At 45.4% G+C, this 12,528-nt stretch overlaps 1 protein-coding gene across 5 annotated transcripts in view; it reads right to left on the bottom strand.

Annotated features, from left to right (window-relative positions):
* gli2a (GLI family zinc finger 2a) overlaps positions 1–12,528 on the bottom strand; it is a 564,217-nt gene that overhangs the window by 486,052 nt on the left and 65,637 nt on the right. For 4 of the 5 annotated variants that reach the window (XM_072470222.1, XM_072470208.1, XM_072470205.1 and 1 more), the window contains one exon: positions 3,540–3,597. The exons of the other annotated variant lie outside the window; for it this stretch is intronic. The gene's annotated coding sequence lies outside the window, so the exon portion shown is untranslated. The remainder of the gene's footprint in view (positions 1–3,539; positions 3,598–12,528) is intronic. 5 annotated transcript variants of the gene reach the window in all.

Below are 12,528 nucleotides of genomic sequence, written 5' to 3'. Positions count from 1 at the left end.
TCCCCTCCCCCCCACAGGCCACCACCGACCCTTACACGCTGAGGTCCCGCCGGCCCAGAGCAGGTTAGAACGGCGCCGGCGGGACTCGGCTCTTTTCCTACGGCCGCTCAGCCCATCCAGGCCGGAGAATTGGCAGGCCGGCCGCATAGAGCGGCCCGTGACTGGCGCCGCGCCAACCACCCTGGCGCCAATGCCGCCGATTCTCCCGGCGTCGGGGCGGCGTGGCGCGATTCGTGTGGCCCGCCGGCGATTCTCAGACCCGGCGCGGGGTCAGAGAATCCCGACCATGAAATTCTGCTGACTGGATTTAAAACAAACCTTAGCAAACAGCATTGAACCCTCACCTCTGGTAGGTTGGTGGAATTTGGAAGATGTTTTAACCAAAACTGCATCTCGAAATGTATTTGTAATCAAAAACAAGATTGCCAATTTTGGTTAAACAGTAAAATGTCATTGTCTACGGATATTACTCTGTCTGGTGAGACAGAGGGAGAGAGAAAGGAAGAGGGAGTCAACACAGCATCACAGTGGTTAGCACTGTTGCTTCACAGCTCCAGGGTCCGAGGTTCGATTCCTGGCTTGGGTCACTGCCTGTGCCAAGTCTGCACGTTCTCCCCGTGACTGCGTGGGTTTCCTCCGGGTGCTACGGTTTCCTCCTACAGTCCAAAGCTGTGCAGGTTAGGTGGATTGGCCATGCTAAATTGCCCTTAGTGTCCAAAAAAAAGGTTAGGGGGGGTTACTGGGTTATGGGAATAAGGTGGAGGTGTGAGCTTGAGTAGGTTGCTCTTTCCAAGGACCGGTGCAAACACGATGGGCCGAATGGCCTCCTTCTGCACTTTAAATTCTATGAAAGAGAGAAAGAGAGAACTAAAACGAGAAAGAGCAGAAGACAACACGTGTTTATAAACAGGTTGAAAACCTCTTCTCCGAATTGCTTAAGGTCGAGTGTGTATTGGATTTGTGAATTTTCAGAATTTCGGAATATACTGCACAGGTGCACCGCACATTGGGAACTGTGCATACGTGGTGCTTGTTGGGCGTATGCATGGCGCCAATTGGGAACTGCGCATACGTGGTGCTTGTTGGGCGTATGCGTGGCGCCCATTGGGAACTGCGCATACGTGGTGCTTGTTGGGCATATGCATGGCGCCAATTGGGAACTGCGCATACGTGGTGCTTGTTGGGCGTATGCGTGGCGACCATTGGGAACTGCGCATGTGCGACGCGCTTGAAAAAAAGCGCCGATTTTGGAATTTCGGACAAGGGACCCTCAACCTGTAGCAACTTTCCTAACCGAGGGCAGACGGTGGCGCAGTGGGTTTGCCCTGTTGCCTCACGGCACCGAGGTCCAGGTCCGATCCCAGCTCTGAATCACTGTCCGTGAGGAGTTTGCGCAATCTCCCAGTGTTTGCGTGGGTTTCACCCCCACAACACAAAGATGTGCAGGGTAGGTAGATTGGCCACGCTAAATTGCCCCTTAATTGGAAAAAATGAATTGGGTACTCTAAATTTATATTAAAAAAAACTTTCACAAACTCAGGATCTTCCAAAGCACTTAACAACTAATAAAAATATTTTTTGAAGTGTAGCGACTGTCAGAACCTGGAACACAAAGGGCCCACATCGCCAAACCAATCCGCGATCGAGTTTGATCGACCCCTGTGGACAAATCACCTTAACCACCTTAAATCGCACCAAATGTCTGAGGATTTCTTTTGATGGTGGGGCATGGGAATGAAGGCAAATGCAGAAGTAAAGAACAAAATGATATTGTGGCTTCAGAAAAGGAGAAACTAGGCAAGAAAATAATGGTTTTGTCATGCAAGGGTTCCAGGTGAATATTCAGAATGTTGGTCCAAGCCCAGCCATTGGAGATTCTGCTGTTTTGTAAGCGCTTGTCAAAATGCACCGTGACATCCATGGATGTGGGGGGGAATTTGTATGAAAGCATGGAATAAGAGGAGCCCTTTCAGCCATCGAACCATTCCCTCTTCTAGTGACCTACATACTGTTTGCACAGTCATGGGCTCTCTCTTATTTACTCTCACAGGAAACACATGTTCCTGTAATGTTATTCAAATCCGACCTGCACGCACAGTTGATGTTCTCTTTCTCCCAACAAGCCAGTGGCATGAACAGGCAGTGACATCGGGTGGCATACAAGAAACCAGGTTTTGACGTTCAAAGAATCCAGGCTGAGCCATTGGGTGGGAGGTCATCATAGAAGTAGGGCAGGTTGAGGGCAGGAAATAAACCAAACGACATGATGTTGTCACAGGATTTGACCGCTGTTTAGATCTGTGGAGCAGAATTCTGAAATGTCTTTCTCAACTTGATCGCCCTTGGCCAAAGTTAGCGTGGAGTAGACCATGTCCTGCAGGCATAAAGCGCTGTGGGCAGGCTAAACAGGGCCAGGGTGGGACTTCTGCCTCTTACTGGGGAGGAAGTTCTTCCCTCGGGGACTGCCTGCCAACCAGATTAGCTCCTATCTCCAACAGCCTCAGCAGCACCAAGAGCGCATTAGTGGACACTGTCGGGACTGCAATGAATAAGAAAAATGCCCATGGATCCCAGAAATAGATGTGCCCCGGGTATTGGCGAAAGAGAGATAGCTTTAAGGCAGCAGACGGTTGAGAAAAAAAAGAGGTTTTTATTCTTGCAGGGTTTGTTATATTACTTAGTGTAATATATATTATTAATTTGCTTCTTACCAAGATGCTCTTGAACTCGATATTGATTAACACTCATAATCGTTCAATGAAAGCAAATAATTTATTGAGTAACTTAAACAAATAAATTGTGAGTTTGTTCTATCTCCAGTACTTTTATTAGACACTAAATAAACAAGATTGAATAAGAATAAACTAAGATCAACTACACTCGCACTCAGAGCTAACTCTCTCTACCTCTGGTCACTAGTCACAATACACACGAAGAGGCGGGAACTCAGATTGAATCTGTCTTTTATACCCCTTGTTAGTGCTGCCATCTAGTGATCACTTAGCTGTTATTACTACACATTAACCCCTTATGTATATACAGATATGCAGATCACTACAGGGTTCATGCCTCAATCCACAAAGGGCAGCTCCTGAAGATAGAATACCCCCTTTGAAGAATTCTTTTAGACAAACTGAGCTGTCAACAGCCATCGGACTGCCCATTCCAACCATTTTATGGCATGGGCAGTGTATTACTGAGGTCGATTGGCTTGATAACAAGCCTAATTAACCCTTGATTATCTATTTAAGTATGGTGGGCAGGTTGCCGAATCCAGAGCCCGTCCACACACCCCCCGTATTATGGTGGTGAGCTTGAGGGTGGATGGGAAGGTGATGGGGCGAGCACCTGACCTATTTTACATGCCCCCCTCCCCCCACAGAGGACGCACCAGGCAGGGACATGTAAAATACAGCCCATAATTTTAGCTGCGTGAAAGAATAGTCATAGATATAAAAATGGACATCAAAAGCAGCTGTCATCTGAATTAATTAGCAATAATTGAAAAGGAAAGGAAAGTGGATTCTAATTTCACTTACCTATTTTAAATAAGGACGTTCCGCTTTATTCGCCTTACTGTGGAATATTTGTCCTCATCTGCCAAATAGAACATTCAAAGGTGCTATTAATATAAGGTATAATGTTAACAGTCGTGCATTGACATTTACAAGTCCTGGGATAAAGGAGCTGTAACATTTCAGTGTGCAGTAGACTAAACGTACAGATTCAGTCTGTAATTCTGTTAAAGAGCTGCTGCCCCTGTTTGTCTAAATGGCACTGCCTACACCTTAAGGAACTGCAAGTAAACCATACAATGTTTTTATTAGTCATTCCATAATTTCCAATTATTGAGAGGTATAGATTTAATCTATCCTATTCTTTTCTACCATCGTACCTCTGGCTGCACGGTTGCACAGTGGTTAGCACTGTTGCTTCACAGCACCAGGGACCCGGGTTCGATTCCCGGCTTGGGTCACTGTCTGTGCGGAGTCTGCACGTTCTCCCCGTGTCTGCGTGTGTTTCCTCCGGGTGCTCCGCTTTCCTGTTATAAGACCCCGAAAGACGTGCTTGTTAGGTGAATTGGACATTCTGAATTCTCCCTGTGTGCCCGAACAGATGCTGGAGTGCGGCGATGAGGGGATTTTCACAGTAATTTCATTGCAGTGTCAATGTAAGGCTACTTGTGACACTACTAAAGATTATTATTATCAGTAGGCTATTTGCAGCTGTGTGACTGGAATTTTAAAGGCATGCGGAATAGCTATGAGGATCGCGCAAGTTTTTTTTGTTGATGGCTTCACGTTACTCTGCTGCAATAAAAATGATCTTGCATCATTTTAAAAAATAAATAAATTTAGAGTGCCCAATTAATTTTTTCTAATTAAGGGGCAATTTAGCATTGCCAATCCACCTACCCTGCACATCTTTGGGTTGTGAGGGTGGGACCCACTCAGACACAAGGAGAATGTGCAAACGCCACACGGACAGTGGCCGAGGGCTGGGATCGAACCTGGGTTCTCAGCGCTGTGAGGCAGCAGTGCTAACCACTGCAACACCTTGCTGCCCCTTGCATAATTTTTTAGTACTGTTACTATATTTAGAAGCTAGCATGTCGGCAAAACTGCCCAAACTCATTCACACTCTGAAAAAGATTCCGACATCATCTGCGCAATGTCTTGAAACAAGGTTACGCTGTTTTTAAAAAAAATTATTTTGATGAAGAGCGCCATGGGAATGAAAGATTTGTATTTTCTGGCACTTTACAGCTCTCGGAAATGTCTCAGAGGAATTATTTTAAATGCTATGTTATGTTGCCTGATCAGCCAAGTTACAGAATTTTCTGCTGTAACTATCACCCTTTGTAAATTGAAAACCACTGTTATTCTGAATCTGCTTGACACATAAACGTACATTGTACAAAATCATCAGCTTTCTTCATGCACCATGATTGTTGGTTAGACATGCCCATAAGTTTTGAATCAAATATTTGCTGATTTATGCATCTACAGCAAGAATTGTACACTCCAAATGACGAGACTCCAAACATCTTTCACTGACTATAAAGCGCTATGGGATGTCTTAAGTTGTAAAAAGCGGCATGGTAGCACAGTGGATAGCACTGTTGCTTCATAGCGCCAGGGTCCCAGGTTTGATTCCCGGCTTGGATTACTGTCTGCGCGGAGTCTGCACGTTCTCCCCGTGTTCGCGTGGGTTTCCTCCGGGTGCTCCGGTTTCCTCCCACAGTCCTGAAAGACGTGCTGTTAGGTAATTTGGATATCCTGAATTATCCCTCAGTGTATCCAAACAGGCGCCGGAATGTGGCGACTAGGGGCTTTTCAGAGTAACTTAATTTCAGTGTCAATGTAAGCCTACTTTGACAATAAAGATTATTATTATTATAGTACTATCTTACTCCTTTAAAGCCACATTCATACAAAATTCAGAAACTCATCACTGTCACTGATCTCATGATTATTGGTGTTCTATTGATACTGTGTATCAATAAGATCTATTTCTAATCTTTAAAAATATCTTTCAAAACAGTTTACCCAACAACACTTCTTCAGTAAAGACATTAGTTTCCTTAAAAATACTTTCTTTTATAATAATAATAATAATAATAATAATAATAATAATCGCTTATTGTCACAAGTAGGCTTCAATTAAGTTTCTGTGAAAAGCCCCTAGTCGCCACATTCCGGTGCCTTTTCGGGGAGTACAGTACATTTTTTAAAAAGAATGCGGACTCAACCTTGAAGAAACATAAACTTAATATTCTGTAGCTACATTCCAATGTTTTAAGCAGTTTGATATTGGCTACTTTGAATGTTGAAGTAAAGGACTAACACATCTATTTTTGATCTACCTCTTCATTGTTCCCGTTAACTGAAAGCTCCCGTAAGATACTTGCAAATGCAACATCAATCATTTGATAAGTGACTGAAGGTTCTGGTCAGCTTTGGTCAGCAGTGACCGCAGCAAAAAGAAATAATTAGACCATCAGTACGCTGCAAGGAGCAAATAATAGGAGGGCGATATACATCGGACGGCACTCGCCACCTCCCCCCCACCTCCCGTCCTGCAATCCCACCCTCAGCCAACTAAAGAGCCCAAGTGGAGTTATTAAACCTGCCCACGGTTGACAGCGCTTCCTCTATTGTGTGGCCGGGCCTGTTCGTTGTCTGACGAACCACAGCTGGTCGAAGGATTCAAGTTCATTGAGGTTAGGCTGTTGCAGACTTCCTGAATGGCTTCATTCAAAGAAGTATCCCCCTCCCCCCAAAAAAATCTATTTTTCTCTTCCACACAAAAAGGCATTTCTGCATCCCTCCCACCATATTATAGGATTTCTATGTCCCCGCAGGAATTAAAACCAAACTTAAATTAATTGGAATAGCAGAAGCCATATATCTCTGTTTTTGCTCTGCTGCTGAGCTGCGCTTTTGAATTTTAGATTTTGCACCCAACTTCCTGGAATGTCGAAAATTAATGCTGAGGATTTAAAAATGTGATTGGATCCTTCATTTACAATCAGCGTTCAGATCCCCAATTCCTGCCTTGTAATTAATTGGAGTTGATTTTGTCGGTTTATATATGAATTATAGGTGTTCATGTTTTCAACTATTAACATGATTTTAGACTCCTACACAAACTTCTTTTGCGAGGTCTCCAAACCGCTAATGCAGGACACAATGTCCGTGGCTCAGAATATTAAGTGCCAGAACATATCTTTCACAATGTACTGTGAGCCTGTCTCCTTTAGCATATCAACGGCCAGAATGCTGACTTGTCAGGATACTTAGAGCCAGAATGTCCTGTTTTTGACTTACTAAAGGTTAAAAGTTTCTTTGTCGGGATACTGAGGGCTGGAATGTTTTCTTATTGGAATAACTCCTTCTTGAGATACGAAGGATCTGGGTGAAAGTTTTTTTTATTTTTAATTAAAATTGAAGTTGCTGGTGGGTTGGGCTCAATTGGCATGATGTCGTGGGCCCCGCCCTTTCATTTCTTTCAGCTTTGAGCCAAAGAGTACGGCAGGGAAAGTCGCCTATGGGACAGATGGCCTTCTTACTATTATCCTGCCCTCTGCGTCACTCTGCCTGTTTTGGGGAAAATTCTGCCCACTACGTCTTTTTACCCCCGTGTGGGACTTCCCACCCCCTCCGCAGCATGTTCTGCAGAGGCAGAGGGCGGCTCGCCAGTGGCTAGATCTTCTGGTGTCGCCGTTGTCAACGAGGTTTCCCGTTGAACGTACCCTTGCCGCTGCAAGACCCGTAGCTGAGGGGTGCCGTTGGTGGGACCATAAGTGCCCTCGGTGGGACCGTAAGGTGCCGCCAGTGTGAATGGCCAAAAAGTCCCGTCCCCCCCATCTTGCAGTCTACGTCAGGCCTAATGTCGCAAATATACCCTCAACTGTACCAATGTTTATTTTTTTATTTCCCACACCAGCCATCCTCTGGCCTTGCTAAATGAGAATACAAATTAGGAACATTTTTACGCTGTGGACCCATGCCCACAAAAAACTGGGCTGAGGCTGAAAATTTGTTTGACATACGACCTTTATAGTCAACAGACAGAGAACACTTTTCATCCCATCAGACTTGGCTGGATTGGAACCCTGGGCCCAGAGGTGAAAGGGCGCACGTCTCTTCTAAAACCCATATTTTAAAAGACTGTTATAGAGCAAGGTTTGTGTGTTTTGGCATTGAGACTATTTTCACTCAGTTTGTGTTGTATAAAATGTCTGTTCCCTTGGCTGTACTTGAGGTTCAATTGAACAGATACTGCTAATGCTATAGGTGTGCAATTCAGTATTGGTCAAGGAAAGGAATTCTGGTTGATTCACTTTCTACAGAGCAGGGTGGGTAAACCCAACATATCCACCATCACCTCAGCCAGAAAAGCTATGACAGGAGAGACTAATGATCAAAAGGTGTGGCATTCCCTAGTTTGTAAGATTTGATAGGGCCAATTTTGGCTTTAGAATATGATATGAAATTGAAGCTACTGAATATGATGTCCATTGTACAACTTGTTCAATTTGTCTCTGGCAATAAAGGGTGATCAATGTTACCCATTTACACTATCACACAAAGTTAAAATCACTGCCTGAAAGGGTGGTAGAAGCGGGGACCCTCACAACATTTAGGAAGAATCTAGATGAACGCTTAGAATGCCATAGCAATGGCGCAGTGGTTAACACTGCTGCCTCACGGCACCGAGGACCCGGGTTCGATCCTGGCCCCAGGTCACTGTCCGTGTGGAGTTTGCACATTCTCACCTTGTCTGCATGGGTCTCACCCCCACAACCCAAAGATATGCAGGGTAGGTGGATTGGCCATGCTAAATTGCCGCTTAATTGGAAAAAACAAGAATTGGGCACTTTAAATTTATATTTAAAAAAATGCTATCGCATACAAGGCTACCGACCAAATAATGGAAAATGGGATCAGAATAGATAGGTGTTTAATGGCTGGTGGAGACACAATGGGCCAAAGAGCTTCTCTTTCTGCACTGTAAAGCTCTATGACTCTACACATCACCCCCACCCCAAACCCATTGTTTTTACCAACTGAGACAACAAAGGAGCAAGCCACCAAACATTTTATTTGTAAACCGGAATCATATGCCTTTTGTTTTGATTTAGTAGGTAGTCCAGATTTACCAGCTCCTTCCTCTTCCTGTGGTCTACCTACAGTATCGACTGAGCATTTATAGATCATGAACCATACATTCGAGTCGAGCAGGCCGTGCGGGAAACCCTGCATTGGTTCTATTAACCACAAACCACTGCTGGTGGCTGGAGAAAGACTGTTTTAGCAATGCTTCTCAGTTATTTGGTAAAATGAACAAAAAGGCGATCCAAAATGCTGATGGCTGAGCTGAGAGTTGGGAGGTATTTGCCACTTTTGAGATGACTGTAGTAACAGTAAATTATCAGCACAGTTATCCACAGTCTCAGCTACCTGGCAGAGGTTTCTCATGATGAAGTCTTGTTTGAAGCGTCACCCCTCTACCCACTACCCTGCTGCCTTGACACAACTGGCTTTGCCCGCACCTTCCGTTAAATAATGATGCAACAACTGGTACAGCAGAGTTAATAATAGGATCAGGGTTAATAATGCATGCAAAGTTAATAATGCAACAGTAAGTTGGACAGTGACATGCTTTGATTAAGTAGGTATTTGTGCAGGCTTCGGTGATTGGCCCCAAATAAAATTCACTTCCGACTCACTGGTCTAACCGACAAGGCCAAATTCAGAATTGAACAAATGTGACTAAATTGAAAGCAAAATTCGCACAAAAAATATAAACATTGTGTAAAATACTGCCAAAGTTTTAAAGTTCCTGAACTACAAGTAATCACTGTACATAAAATCCAAGCTAGAGGGCAGGAAAGAACTCTGGTGTGCCAGAGTTGTTTCCACCTGCTCTACTAATAAACGTTCCTTTGTACACCGATTCAGCCTTCTGCAAGATTGAATTCCAAAACCAACCAGCGCTTGATTCGAGGATTTCTTTTGCTCCCTCAGTCTAGACTTAATGCACCGCATTAAATATCACGTAGATTTAACCAAATGGTTACCACAGGAAGTTTACGGGCGGGATTCTCTGGCCTCCCCACAACGTATTTCTCAGTGGTGAGAGACAGCCGGCCACTGAGGATCCCGCCGCTGTCAATGGGATTTCACATTGAATCTATCCCATGGCGCTGAACAGCTGGAAGATCGCGCCCTCCACTTCTGGTCAATATTTCTGTCACGTAGGCCAGAATTTTCTGCTCCTGCCAGCAGCAGGTTTCGTGGTGGGTGGGAGCTGAAAATTCGGAGAGAGGCCAAAAGTCGAAATCCCGTCAGCAGGAAAACAAGTCGCAATTTTCCCCTTGCCACTTTCATGACGGGCTGAATGTGGGTTGGATTTCCCGCTGACACACGACTGGAAGTCTATTTGCATGCACTAACATCTCATGAATCCGCATTAAAAACGTAACTCAGCAGAATCACATTCCTGCTCCGAATGCTGTGCTCCACCAGCAGGAAATTAGAACACTCTCATTCATGACCGGGTACAAGTGGCATGTAGCAATCCACCCTCACTTCCTTTGTGACTTTGAGGATCCACTGGACTAAGATCTCCAAGGCGGCCACCACCGTTCACGACGAGACCTCGAGGTGCTTGCTTGTCAGAGTCATGACAACAGCCAGAATGTGGACGCACTCCTTGATCCTTTGCTCGAGTCTGTCGACTGCCTCTCGCTGCTCTGCCTGATGTTCCGCCGCCTATCTTTGCATCTCCGGCATGTTTGTGACGGATGTTTTCAAAGTCTCATCATGTGACTCAAACTCAGTGGGTGCCTGTTCCCTTGCAGTCCTCTGCGTGCCAGAGACCGGGGGCTGTCTTTGACTCTGAATGCTGCACAGACGTGTCGGGGAGGTGCTTCCCACAATGTGACGCTGAGCCTAATCTAGATCCATGACACTCTGGGGTGCGTGTCTCTGTGCTAGTGCAGGGTGCAGGTGAACATGGTGATGGGTCCTCTTCAAATGGCTCCTTGTTATCCTCCGCTGAGGTCTGAGGCCTAGGGCTTGTGTTGCCAATACTGGTCTGTCTGGATCTGCTGCTGCCTGTAAGAGAAACTTGGTTCACAAACAGGCTTAATGCAAAATTGCATGTCATTCATAGTGAATGTCAGGATATGATCAACTCATGGACGGTTCATCCACACTCGCTTTCTGGGAGAGGCTGATCTCACCTACACCACAGGAGCGATATCTGTCCTCACACCGACCCATCCTCCCCCTCTGCCAATTCAGAGGCATTCACCTTGAATTTGGCGAGCTCCTGGTTATCAGCTATCCCTCCTCCAGTCTGGGATTGCTTTCTCTTGTTGTGCGAAAGCTTGGTCAGCAGGAAGACAAATGGATGGAATGTGATGAGAAGGGATGGAGCAGAGGCAAGGGCTAAAGATGCTATTTATGCAGGATGATAGATGGTGAATGACCTTTAAGTCCTGATAGCGGCTACGCTAATGTTGTGTGAAATCCCTCAGCTGTGTGATGCTTTGAGTGCATAATGTCATGATGAGAGTGTGAGTTTGCAGTGAGCTGAAGGTTAACTTACCCTGGCAGTGCATGTAAGATCATTCATCTTCTTCCTGCACTGGTGCACTGGATGGCATTCTCTGGTTGGTTGCCTGCAGAGCTGAGCATCTTCGTAACTGCCTCCGAGGTTGCTGACGTGAGATTGTTGGACCTCCTGGATCCATCCCTGGGAAAAAGAACCTGCCAGTGTTCTTGCACACCTCTAACTAAAACCTCCAAGGAGCCATGTCTAAACTTGGGGCACTCTTCTTGTTCTTTAGGGCCATCTCCAGACCTTCCGACCACACGGCTGGGCTGTAGAGAGTAATGGTTGTTCGGCTGCCGTTTAAGTATGGCGGCAGAAATATTGAGTCAATGGTGAGCGAATTGGTGCCTGCTCCGCCACATGATTTAGGGAGCAGCTCATCTACGCATAATTAATGAGGTTTCAAACCATTGTCGATTGTCGTAAAAACCCATCTGGTTCACTAATGTCCTTTAGGGAACGAAATCCGCCGCCCATACCTGGTCGGGCCTACATGTGACTCCAGACCCATAGCAATGTGGTTGACTCTTAGCTGCCCCCCTCGGGCAAATAGGCAATAGATGCTGGCACAGCCAGCGATGTCCATGTCCCATGAATGAGTTAAAAAAACCAGAAGGTCAGGTACTGGAACCTGACCCGCCGATCAGCAAGAAACTCGCCACTAATCCCGCCCGGCACTGCACTCAGCCTGCAGAATGGAAAATTCCGCCCATATTTGGTATAGCCAAATACCCAGTCTCCATACTTTGAAGATTACTTTCAAAACTAAATGAACCAGAAAGAAAAAGGCAAATATTGGATATTTGAACCAAAAAATGTAGTTGGTTGGTCAGGCCAAGGGCTGGGTGCGGCGCATTACCGGGGCTGGCTGTGTCTGATGACAGACCTTACCTTTACTGTGAGCCAAATCTTTCTCATTCAGATGCTCACTGACCTGCCAATGTGTACCCAATGCTGTCTGTTTTATGCTTTAGTCCCCCTGCCAAAATGGATTGGTCTCGGAAGAGCATGGATCTATTTTCCAAACGCTTCTTGGACAGTAGGCTTGGAGTACGATCAAGTTTCTGCAGATATTGTTCACTGGGCTGCGCGAGAGAGACAGTGGGATGCCCATTTACAGAGGATCTGCATTTCTTCATTGTCAATCAAACTTCTGAAATCCAAACATGGCAGATGAGGGAGAGGAGTGAAAATGCCGGCTTGTGGCCACATGTACTTACAGCCCCGTCACTTCCAGAATTCAAAATTAAAGCAAAAAATATCAAGCCCACAAGCTAAGATTAACATTTTATATGAAAGATTGAAAAACAAGCACATTTTCCAGTCTGCTCTCTTTAAATTGAGCAACATCGGTGATAATCCTTTTTAGATGAAATGAAACACAATGGGCTGGATTCTCGG

Source organism: Scyliorhinus torazame, chromosome 2, assembly GCF_047496885.1.
Source record: "Scyliorhinus torazame isolate Kashiwa2021f chromosome 2, sScyTor2.1, whole genome shotgun sequence".
NCBI classification, from domain to species: domain Eukaryota; kingdom Metazoa; phylum Chordata; class Chondrichthyes; order Carcharhiniformes; family Scyliorhinidae; genus Scyliorhinus; species Scyliorhinus torazame.
Note: the sequence above shows the minus strand (reverse complement) of the source record. Positions and strands in the feature narration are given on the sequence as shown.